This window comes from Oryctolagus cuniculus, chromosome 19, assembly GCF_051225735.1.
Source record: "Oryctolagus cuniculus isolate XC-2025 breed Fujian yellow rabbit chromosome 19, ASM5122573v1, whole genome shotgun sequence".
Classification (NCBI taxonomy): domain Eukaryota; kingdom Metazoa; phylum Chordata; class Mammalia; order Lagomorpha; family Leporidae; genus Oryctolagus; species Oryctolagus cuniculus.
The window spans coordinates 2,050,481-2,061,829 of record NC_142885.1 but is presented as its reverse complement, the minus strand read 5'-3'; the positions used below and the strand labels follow the sequence as shown (position 1 = coordinate 2,061,829).

The 11,349-nt window shown below is 48.4% G+C and overlaps 1 long non-coding RNA gene across 1 annotated transcript; it reads left to right on the top strand.

The window, feature by feature from the left end:
- The first annotated feature begins 3,932 nt into the window (after window positions 1–3,932).
- LOC149120289 (uncharacterized) lies at window positions 3,933–11,132 on the top strand. The gene is made up of 4 exons (XR_016225693.1): window positions 3,933–5,281; window positions 8,488–8,704; window positions 9,242–9,354; window positions 9,963–11,132. It is a non-coding gene; the product is annotated as an uncharacterized LOC149120289 (long non-coding RNA).
- The last annotated feature ends 217 nt before the right edge of the window (window positions 11,133–11,349 follow it).

Here is an 11,349-nt window from a genome sequence, read left to right as displayed (position 1 = left end):
GCAGGAGCCAGGTACTTATCCTGGTCTCCCATGGGGTGCAGGGCCCAAGTACTTGGGCCATCCTCCACTGCACTCCCTGGCCACAGCAGAGAGCTGGCCTGGAAGAGGGGCAACCGGAATAGAATCCGGTGCCCCGACCAGGACTAGAACCTGGTGTGCTGGCGCCACAAGGTGGAGGATTAGCCTAGTGAGCCACAGTGCTGGCTTATCTTTTTCATATTCATTAAGATACTCCAAGATATTTTGCTTCTCCTTATCATACAGAAGCAAGATGTCAAATAGAATACATAAACTTATGTTCAGTAGTTACTGTTTCAGTACTTTATCTGGCTTAGAAAGGATCTAGACTCTACTCTAGAGAGAAATAATATTAAAGAAAGCTAGCCATTGTTTTCAGTAATTTCCTAGTAACTTTTTATAACATGTATGTATGAGGAGACAGAGCTACTATTATTAAGCCTATGATACTACTATTTTACTTACCAAAGATTTAAATACTCACAAGCATTTGAAAGCAATTTGTTTCCTTTATTTATTTCTTGGAGGTTTAGAAATATATATTTATATATTTTTTCATACATTAAACACAACTGTTCACATGCTAACCAAGACTAGGAATACAGGGTTACCACATGCTCACAGCACCTTCAATAATGGTCAGCTTGTAGCCTACAAAGACACTCTACAAGCTCTAGTTTTTCAGAACTAAAGGAAGAATCAAGTGGCTTTTACCAGGTATCATGGGATAACCATTTATGCATGCCTTGCCAGTGAGGTAGCCTGCTGTCCATGACTCAGAAATGAACAAATCATGTTTCTAATCTTTGAAACAGGATTTCATTCACTTACGGAATAAAGCAGGAAGGCCACACAGCCGTCTCAACACAGCAAGTGCCAGAAAAACACCATCTCTGTGCTGGGCCATGACATTAAGACAGAGAGTTTCCAGAAACTGAGTCCAAAGAACTAATGCTTAAAACCACTGGGGAAGTGACATTTCTAGGCTCATGCTCTATGAATGGAAATGCCACCCAAAGGTCTCTGACACACGACAGAGCAGAGCCACCATGCAGCAGAAGGCAGTGATGTTAGACACAGAAGCTGTATGGGTGGGCCAGGATCATTCAAGCACCAAAGAAATCTACTCAAGCTGCTCCACACTGTTGACTCCTCCACGGTTTCCACCACCCAAACCTGTAGCTTTGCTGTCACAGGAGCCATGGTCACTAAGAAAGAAGGGCTGACCGTATGAAGGAGGCAGCCCCAGCAGATGGCCCTGCTGTCGAGGCTAAGCACTGCCAATGCAGAAGCCAATGCAGCATGGCCTAGCTCCCGGCAACAGTAAATTTCCATGGCATTGTTTGCTGTGCCTCTGTCCTGCTACCTTGTTGCCTGCATGCAGGGGGCGAGGCTGCTTCCAGGGACACTAAGGGAAGTTCACACTGTCAAGTAAACCCATCGGCTCTACTCCAGGCTGCTTAGTGAGACAACAGTAATACATACATTCATCTCCACTGCTGCCGTTCCTAACCAAAAATAGGCCTGAATTATAACAGGCATTCAAAGGAACCTGCAAAGCAATAACCTGGAGGAACAAATAGCTAGAATAATATACAGTTGGACTCCTAGAAGGCAAAGCAGACCAGAGAGAAGCATGAATTTATCACTGACCCAGGTCCAAATCACCAAGAAGCCAGACAGAGATGGAACATCCCCCAGAAACTCTCCCTCCACACCCTATTTTCTACAACACATGGTTTAACGTCTATCCACAGCAGTGGACTGAGATATGTTAATTCAAGTTGTGATGTTTACAAAAAGCAAAGGAAAAAGCAGTCTGAAAATCAGAAACCAACACAGTGCTCTGATGTGCTTATGCTTTATACTGCAGAACTACTACTAGGCGTCAGTTGACTACATCTGAGCGGCTTCTCATGGCCACTCTGGAAACACAACTAATGGAAACTTGTGCTATTAAAACCATGCTTACACCAGAGAGGTGGGGAAATAAATAAAATCGAGCAAATGAAGGGAAAAAGGAAACTACCTCAAGATTATCTGTCTCAGCCAGCGCTGCGGCTCACTAGGCTAATCCTGCGCCTAGCGGCTCTGGCACACCGAGTTCTAGTCCCAGTCGGGGCGCCGGATTCTGTCCCAGTTGCCCCTCTTCCAGGACAGCTCTCTGCTGTGGCCAGGGAGTGCAGTGGAGGATGGCCCAGGTGCTTGGGCCCTGCACCCCATGGGAGACCAGGAGAAGCACCTGGTTCCTGGCTCCTGGCTCCTGCCATCGGATCAGCGCGGTGTGCCGGCTGCAGTGTGATGGCCACGGTGGCCATTGGAGGGTGAACCAACGGCAAAGGAAGACCTTTCTCTCTGTCTCTCTCTCTCACTGTGCACTCTGCCTGAAAAAAAAAAAGATTATCTGTCTCTAATGTTAAAACGATCTCCTTAGGTTCACATTAAAATGAGTTTATGCTTTCATCCCTTCATGAATGACAGAGGGAACCTCATATAATGTTTGCAGTCAATAATGCAGAAGGGTTGGTATCCCAAAGAGCAAATGCAAATTCACAGAGAATAAAGAAATGACTGGAAAAATCAAGGATGAATAGATTTATTAATTGATTAACCAAGGCAATGTTTAAAAATAAAAATATTTTGGGCTGACATTGTGGTATAGCAGGTTAAGCTGCCGTCTGTGATGCTGGCATCCAGTATGGGCACAAGTCCAGGACCTGACAGTTTCATCTCCAGTCCAGCTCTGGGCTAATTTGCCTGGAAAAACAGTGGCAGACGACTCAAGAGCTTGGTCCCCTGTACACATGCAGGAGACTTGGGAAAGATCTCTGGGCTCCTGACTTTGGCCTGGACCAGTCTGGGCCATTGTAGTCTTTTGGGGACTGGGCCAGTAGATCTAAGACCTCTCTGTCTTTCTCTGTAACTCTCATATAAATTTTAAAATCTTTAAGAAAACTAAAAAAAGAAAAAGTCACCTCTAAATCTTGAAATTTACAGTTAATATGCAGTGGAATTTGATCCTTCAACTCTCACAATAAGCAAGCTTCCTGGGTTTTTCAGTGACCATTTTTACATTCAGTGTTGCAAAGCTGACATAGAAACAGGAGCTCACCCCACATGACCTTTCCTAAGGTTCTCCATGGAGATGGGAACTCAGTTTTGCTGAGACATAAATGTGCACGACTGCACTGCTCTGCAGGATGCACCACAAAGGGGAGGACTCTCCACACCTGTCCCGTGGCTGTAGGAATCCAGGGAGTCTCCACTGTAGAGGAAGGCAGTGGAGGGCAGAGCTGGGATCGCCTTTGGGGACCTCAGATTCAGGGAGTCCCCTTCCAGGCTTCTCTCACTTCCTACTTATCTCCCAGTGCAGATGTGCACTGTGTCCCCTGCAATCCATGCCCTCAGGGAAAAGATTGTACGCTGGGAAATGAGTGAAGATAAAAGTGGAAGGGAGGCATTTAGGGTCTGTGCCACTTCACACAGGCTCCAGGATATGCACAGACTGGAGAGGCAGGACATGTGCTTCTGATGGTGTCAGAGTACCAGGGAGAGACTTACCCGGTGCCCATATGGGATGCTGGTACTACAGGTTGTGGTTTAACCCACTACACCACAGCACTGGCCCCAACTTTTATGTATTTTTACTAGAAAATCGCTCATGGCTTCTAGGTCTCCAGCTCTATGCCATGAGTTTCTCTTTTCTGACTTTCCTCACAATGGGCCTGGGGTTATGGGTTTTCAGGAAGTAGATCTCAACAGTAATGTATTGCCCGTGGTCCTGGACAGCAGACAAAGATTGAAGCTCTGGAGATTTCTGGTGCAGACCTGCTCTTCACTGATGGGTCTGCAGCTGTGGCCTTGAATGGCGGGACGGTGAAACAGGCTCCCTCAGACTCCTTTTCTTTTTTCTTTTTAAATTTATTTTTTTCTCTTCCTTCCTTCCTTCCCTCCCTCCCTCTCTCTTTCTTTCTTGAGCTACAGTGACAGAGGGAGAGACAGATCTTCCATTTCCCAAAATGGCGACAATGGTGGGGTGGGCCAAGCTGAAGCCAGGAGCCTGGAACTCCCCCAGTGTCGTTCATGGGCGTGGCAGGGGTGCAAGACTCTGTCCGCCACCCAAGGCTTTCCCAGGCACATCAGCGGGGAACTGGATTGGGAGTGCAGTAGCTTGATCTAAGCAGCGCCCATAGGGAATGCCGGCATTGCAGGCAGCCACTTAAGCCGCTGTGCCGCAACGCCTGACGCCCGAAGCCTCTGTTGGCCCTGTAAGAAGGAGGGTGCACTGCTCGTGTGCATTCCACTTTCATTCCGGCCTGTGGATTCCACACAAGCGCCGTCTCCCACCACGCGTCGTGAGTGTCCACGCATCTGTGACAGATGTCCTGTCGTGCTCTGCACTCCACACTCTAGGGCTCCATCGTTCTGAGGATAACGTGTGTGTGTGTGTGTGTGTGTGCGCCCGCGGGGAGCGCTGGGAGATGGGCTGAGGATGGACGCCCCGCAGCCTTCATGGAATCGCGGTCTTCTGACGCGCGGTGCCGGCGGAGATCACTGGGAGATGGAGTCCTTTGAAGCTTGCCGCTGGAGATGGAGTCTGAGGCGAGCGCCTGCAAGGTGTTCTGGGAGAAGCGGTCCTCTGACGTGAGCATCCTGCTAGGAACTCTGGGAGATGGCGTCTGAGGCAGGTGCTCACAGGACCCTGGAAAGTTAGTCTGAGATGAGCGCCCGCGAGGTATTCTGGAAGACGTGGCCCTCTGACGCACAGTGAGCGCGGGGACCTCTGGGAGATGGAGTCTGAAGCGGGAGACCACAGTGCGATCTGGAAGACGCGGTCCTCTGACGTCTGATGCCCGCGGGGACCCTTGGGAGATGAAGTCCTCTGAGACTTGTTGCTCTCTGGGCTCTGGGAGATGGCGTCAGAGGTGGGGGGAGCCGGCGTGGAGTTCTGTGTGACGCGGTCTTCTGATGCACAGTGCGCGCGGGGACCTCTGGGAGATGTAGTCTGAAGGGGGAAACCACAGTGCGATCTGGAAGACGCGGTCCTCTGACGTGGGCATCCTTTTAGGAACTCTGGGAGATGGAGTCCTCTGAGGCTTGTTGCTCACTGGGCTCTGGGAGATGGCGTCAGAGGCGGGGTGGGGGGCCAGCGTGGAGTTCTGGGAGACGCGGTCCTCTGATGCACAGTACGCGCGGGGACCTCTGGGGGATGGAGTCTGAAGCGCGAGACCACAGTGCGATCTGGGAGACGCGGTCCTCTGATGTAAGACGCCCACGGGGATCCCAGGGAGATGGAGTCCTCCGAGGCTTGTCGCTGGCTGGGCTCTGGTAGTTGGAGTCGCGGGGGGCGCCCGTGGGGCTTTCGCAGATGGCTTTCTGAGGGTTTCATGCTCAGGGGGCTCTGGAAGCTGGGGTCCTCAAAGAGGGCAGCCCAGCAGGGCCCTCCGTGAGACGGAGTCCTAGGAAGCTGGACACCCACGGGGCTCTGGGAGATGGAGTCTGAGTCCAGAGCCAGTAAGGTGTTCTGGGAGACGCGGTCCTCTGATGCGTGACACCCGCGGGGACCACTGGGAGATGGAGTCCTTTGAGGCTTGTCTCTCGCTGGCTCTGGGAGTTCGAGTCTGAGGCGCCCATGGGGCTCTTGGAGATGGGGTCTTAGGGATTTGCGCAGAGTGCTCTGGAAGACGGAAGACGGGCTCCTCAAAGAGGGCACCCCCGCAGGGCCCTCCGTGAGAGGAGTACTCGGAAGTCGGCTGTCCGCGGGGCTCCGGGAGATGCAGTCTGAGGCAGGCGCCCACTTGGCTCTGGGAGATGCAGTCTGAGGCAGGCGCCCCTGGGGCTCTGGGAGATGGAGTCTAAGGCAGGCGCCCATGGGGCTCTGGGAGATGGAGTCTGAGGCAGGCGCCCACGGGACCCTGGGAAATGGAGTCTGAGTCCAGAGCCCGTGAGGTGTTCTGGGAGACGCGGTCCTCTGACGCAGGATGCCCGTGGGGACCACTGGGAGGTGTAGTCTGTGGCGAACGGCCGCGAGTCCTGTGCCGAGTCCTAGAAGCCACCAGAGGGCATGCGAGCCTGCCTTTTCTGACTGTAGCCATCAAAGATGTGAGAAGTGCGCCAGAGGGCGCGCGAGCCTGCTTTTTCTGACTGTAGCCATCAAGGGTGTGAGAAGTGCGCCAGGTTCCCAGCAAGGATGAACTCTCAGATCTGCACTCTGTAAAATGCTTCCAATCTCTGGCTGACAGGTCTTCAGAGTGCTGGACACAGAAAGGTCTGGGGGGACGGGGGGAGAAATTCCACCTAAAGCACAAGATATCTACCAATAAGATATCCATGGCCGGCGCCGTGGCTCACTAGGCTAATCCTCCACCTGTGGCGCTGGCACCCCGGGTTCTAGTCCTAGTTGGGGCGTTGGATACTAGTCCCAGTTGCTCCTCTTCCAGTCCAGCTCTCTGCTGTGGCCCGGGAAGGCAGTGGAGGATGGCCCAAGTGCTTGGGCCCTGCACCTGCATGGGAGACCAGGAGGAGGTGCCTGGCTTCGGATCGGCGCATCGCTGGCCGTAGCAGCCATTTGTGGGGTGAACCAACGGAAGGAAGACCTTTCTCTCTGTCTCTCTCTCTCTAACTCTGTCTTTCAAAAAAAAAAAAAAAAAAAAAAGATGGCCACTGAAACTAGTATGAGGCCTGGACATGACCTGTAATACTGATTTTTAGTTCCACATGATGACCTGTAATATGGTGTGATATCTGATCTCTGAAACTAACTTGATGTTCCCTGTGTGGCTTCCAGTATTACTCTATCATGTCTGCATAGTGACATCCTACAAGGTTGATTGGTTTGGTAGGTGGCTGCACTGGACTTGGTGGGCTTACTGTGTTAAATAAAGTTGGATGGTCTCTGTTTTTCCTGCATGGTGTTGACATGATGATTATTTTCAAAAGCAATTTCCTTCTCAAATCTACAGGGAGGGTGGGACAGTGATGAATGCAAGTTCTTATTGCAACTGCTACTGTTTCTTTTAAAAGATTTTAGCAATGGGCCAGGTGCAGTGGCGTAGTGGGTAAAACCGCTGCCTGTAGTGCCAGCATCCCATATAGGCGCCGGTTCGAGACCTGGCTGCTCCACTTCAATCCAGCTCTCTGCTACAGCCTAGGAAAGCAGTAGAAGATGCGGATGGAAGACCTCTCTGTCTCTGCCTCCTTCCCTCTCTGTGTAACTCTTTCAAATAAATAATCTTAAAAAAAGATTTTAGCTGTTTATAGATACACATTCTGATATTCCTGTTTTTAAAAGATTTATATATTTATTTATTTATTTGAAAGGCAGAGAGAGAGAGAGAGTTTTCAATCTGCTGGTTCACTCCCCAGATGGCTACAATGGCTGGAGCTGAGTCTATCTGAAGCCAGGAGCCAGGAGCTTCCTCCAGGTCTCCCACATGAGTATGAGGGCCCAAGGACTTGGGTTATCTTCTACTGCTTCCCCAGGCCATAACTGAGAACTGGATCAAAAGTGGAGCATCCAAGACTCCAACGGGTGCCCATATGGGATGCCAGCACTGCAGGCGGTGGCTTTACCTGCTATACCACAGTGCTGCCCCCCCCCTTTTTTAAAGAGACTTATTTATTTATTTATTTGAAAGGCAGAATTACACACACACACACACAGAGAGAGAGAGAGAGAGAGAGAGAGAGGTCTTCCATCCACTGGTTCACTCCCCAGTTGGCTGCAAGGGCTGGAGCTGTGCTGATCTGAAGCCAGGAGCCAGAAGCATATTCTGGATCTCCCATGTGGGTACAGGGGCCCAAGGACTTGGGCCATCCTTCAGTGCTTTCCCAGGCCACAGCAGAGAGCTGGATCAGAAGTGGAGCAGCTGGAACTTGAACCAGAGCCCATATGGGATTCTGGCACTGCAGGCAGCAGCTTTACCTGCTACGCCACAGCACTGGCCCCCTTTCCCTCATGACAACTGTTGTCATAATTTCTTTTTTTAAGATTTATGTGTTTGTCTTGTTTTCCCATTTGAGTATTTCTTAAGCAGCTAAGTTAGATAATTAATTAAAATTTATAGATATTCTAGTTTTTAGTGGTTACCCTAAGGACTTATAACCACATAAGTATAGGGTAGAGAATTATTATTGTGTTTATCTTCAGAGTATAAAACTGTATACAAGAACTTGATTTAGACATCAGTGAACTTGACCTGAGTTCTGAAAAGCCATATTTCAGATAGGTGAGATCTCACTGCCAGATTAACTATAGGGTAAAAAGTAGCATAAGAAGGGACTGGGATCAAGGATGGATTAGTCTCACAGTGGGGGAAGTGTTCACTGACATAGCTTGAATGGGGATGGGAAGAATGGAGAGAATAACCACGGATCAGGAAGCACAAATCAAGTTGTCGGGAAGGTGTCCTCCTGATCAATTCACATTTCCAACTCTTGATTTTGCTTCTTTTTTTATATTTTTTGCAGATTTTTTTTGAGAGGCAGCAAGACTGATAGACAGAACTCTCATGCACTGGTTCATGCACCAAGCACCTGCAACAGACAGGCTTCGGCCAGGCCAAAGCCAGGAGCTGGAAGTTCAATCCAGGTCTCCCACACCCAAGTATTGGATCCCTTCTGAGAGTCTGCATTAGCTGGAAGCTGGAATTAGGAGCAGAGACAAGACTTCAACCCAGGCACTCTGGTACGCAATGCAGGTGTCCCAAGAGGCAGCGTAGCCACTGAACCAAATGCCTATGCTGACTCTGTTTGGATACTGTCAACTGATAAACATAATCTTCCAAAGCAATAGCTTGTGTTTTTATTGAATGTAATTACAAAATAGCTTAAATGTCTATCCATCTTCGGAGTGATATAATTTGAAAATCTTTGGAATTTTTTGAAGATTTGGTTATTTGAGCAATGTCTTCTCACCCAAATCTTGTTTCTTGTGATGTCAACAAGTACTGAACATTATGTAGGATAAAAAGTGTTGATAGAAATATTTATAGAGTCTGTATACAAGGGGGCTTCAAAAATTGTGGAAAAATAAAATTAAGATATGTTTATTTTGATGCAAAACTGTTTCAACTCCATGCATAGTTTTTTTAAAATATGCACTTTCTATGAATTTTTGAAGACCCCCTCATATTTTTTAGGTCAGTAGCTTTAGAGTTCTTTTGAAGCATAAAGTTCTCCATTTTGAATAATGTAGAATTAATATTTTCTGACTCTTATGCAGGAAATCAGCTACATTTGTTGCTGTGGATTCATTCTGAGAGGAGGAGCATGGTGGGGGCAAGAGGCGTGGAGTCACCACACAGACCCCGGGAGTCAGGTGAAAGCAGGCCAGAGGTGAGCAGCCCACAGACTCATCTATTTCAGTTGCAACAGCAGCTTAAATAGCCAAGAAAGCCTATCTGGTTAAGGGGTGGTTTATGCCCTAACCAATCACAGCCTGTTGCCAGGAAGTATCCAAAGCCATCAATCACAGCCTGTTGCCAGTCATGCTCTGTTGCCAGGGGGTTTCCCCAGGGGGTTTCCTAAGCCACTCCTGAGTAACTGATGCTTGCTTGCCAGTGGCCATTTTGGCATGGCCTTCTCATTCCACCATACATTAACATCTTTCAACTATAATTTGTCTGAGAAACTGTTTTTAAAACATTTCCTTTATAAAATTTAAATGAAAATCAGTAGGAGTTTATGGGTAATCTACTATATAACTTAGTGTGTAGGCTATAGCCAAAGCCACTACTGTAAAGGCCAAGTGATTTGACTTGGCCCCTGGTTTGATCTTGGGATACTCTGGCTGCAAAGTCATTGTTCTCTCAGAATGCTATGAAGTTAGAAAATGCTAGGTGGGAGTGCTGGCATCGTGGTGTAGCAGGTAAAGCTGCTGCCAGCAGTACCGGCATCCCATATGGGTGACGGTTTGAGTCCAGGCTGCTCCACTTCCAATCCAGCTCTTTGCTATTGCCTTGGAAAGCAGTAGAAGATGGTCCAAGTCTTTGGAGCCCTGAACCCACGTGGGAGACTCAGAAGAAGCTCCTGGCTCCTGGCTTCAGATTGCTGCAGCTCCAGCCATGGCAGCCAATTGGGGAATGAACCAGTGGATGGAAGACCTCTGCCTCTCTGCCTCTTCTTCTCTCTGTGTGTTATTTTCAAAAAATAAATAAATAAAAAGAAAATGCTAGGTGGGAAAACATGAAAAATGACTACATATCAGGCACTAAGATCAGAGAACACCATTTCAAGACAAACCTCAAAAGCAAGTAATCAACTATTTCTAAGAAAACAGAGCTTGTGAAGGTTCCTCTGGCATTTTTGCAAAGGAATACAGAGTTTAAAATAAAGGCAGGCATAAATAAGCTTTAGGAAGATAAGCTGACAAGTTTTCCTTCAAAAGAATCTGCTGAAGCCAAGAAAATGGTCATATTAGAAACAGATTATTTGAGAGGATAGTTGACACCTGTATTTTTCTAAGAAAGTCAATCATTAGAGATGAAATGGTCAAATATCAGAGAAAGTAAGACTGTGTGGTGATAGAAATAAATACTAAAGTGCTCTTTAGACTCAGAGCTTCTACACAGAACAAACAAATAATTAACGGTGGGTCTGGGGGCTTACGATGGCCCCCACACAATCCAGTGAATGTAACTGTTGTGCAGGACAGAGAAACACAGACAGAGTAGTGGTCTCAACATGGGAGTCAAAGGGTTTCCTCTGATCTCTCCAGAGAGTGCAGACAGCACACTGCCAGAGTGAGGTGTTCAATTGGGAAGAAAGTTCTATGGACAGTTTGTGGGACCGGCGCTGTGGCACAGCACTGTGGCCTGAAGCACTGGCATCCCATATGGATACTGGTTCAAGACCTGGCTGCTCCACTTCCAATCCAGCTCTCTGCTATGGCCTGGGAAAGCAGTGGAATATGGCCCAAGTCCTTGGGTCCCTGCACCCACATGGGAGTCATGGAGGAAGCTCCTGGTTCCTGGCTTCAGATCAGCACAGCTCTGGCTGTTGTGGCCAATTGGGGAATGAGCAATCAGATGGAAGACCTCTCTCCCCCTCTCTCTGCCTCTCCTCTCCCTGTGTAACTCTGACTTTCAAATAAATGAATAAATCTTTTAAAAAGAGGGCAGTTGGTTTAGTTCCTTGTCATTACACACACATATAAATGCTATTTGAAATCTCCCTGCCCATCCAACAAAATCCCACAAACATGAACACAGGCACACATATGTCACATACCCTAGCCCACACTTGAATAGGCCTGAGCCACACAAATGGACACACCACAGTGCACATCTAACACACACACACATACATGTGCATAGTATTTGATGTGAGTGG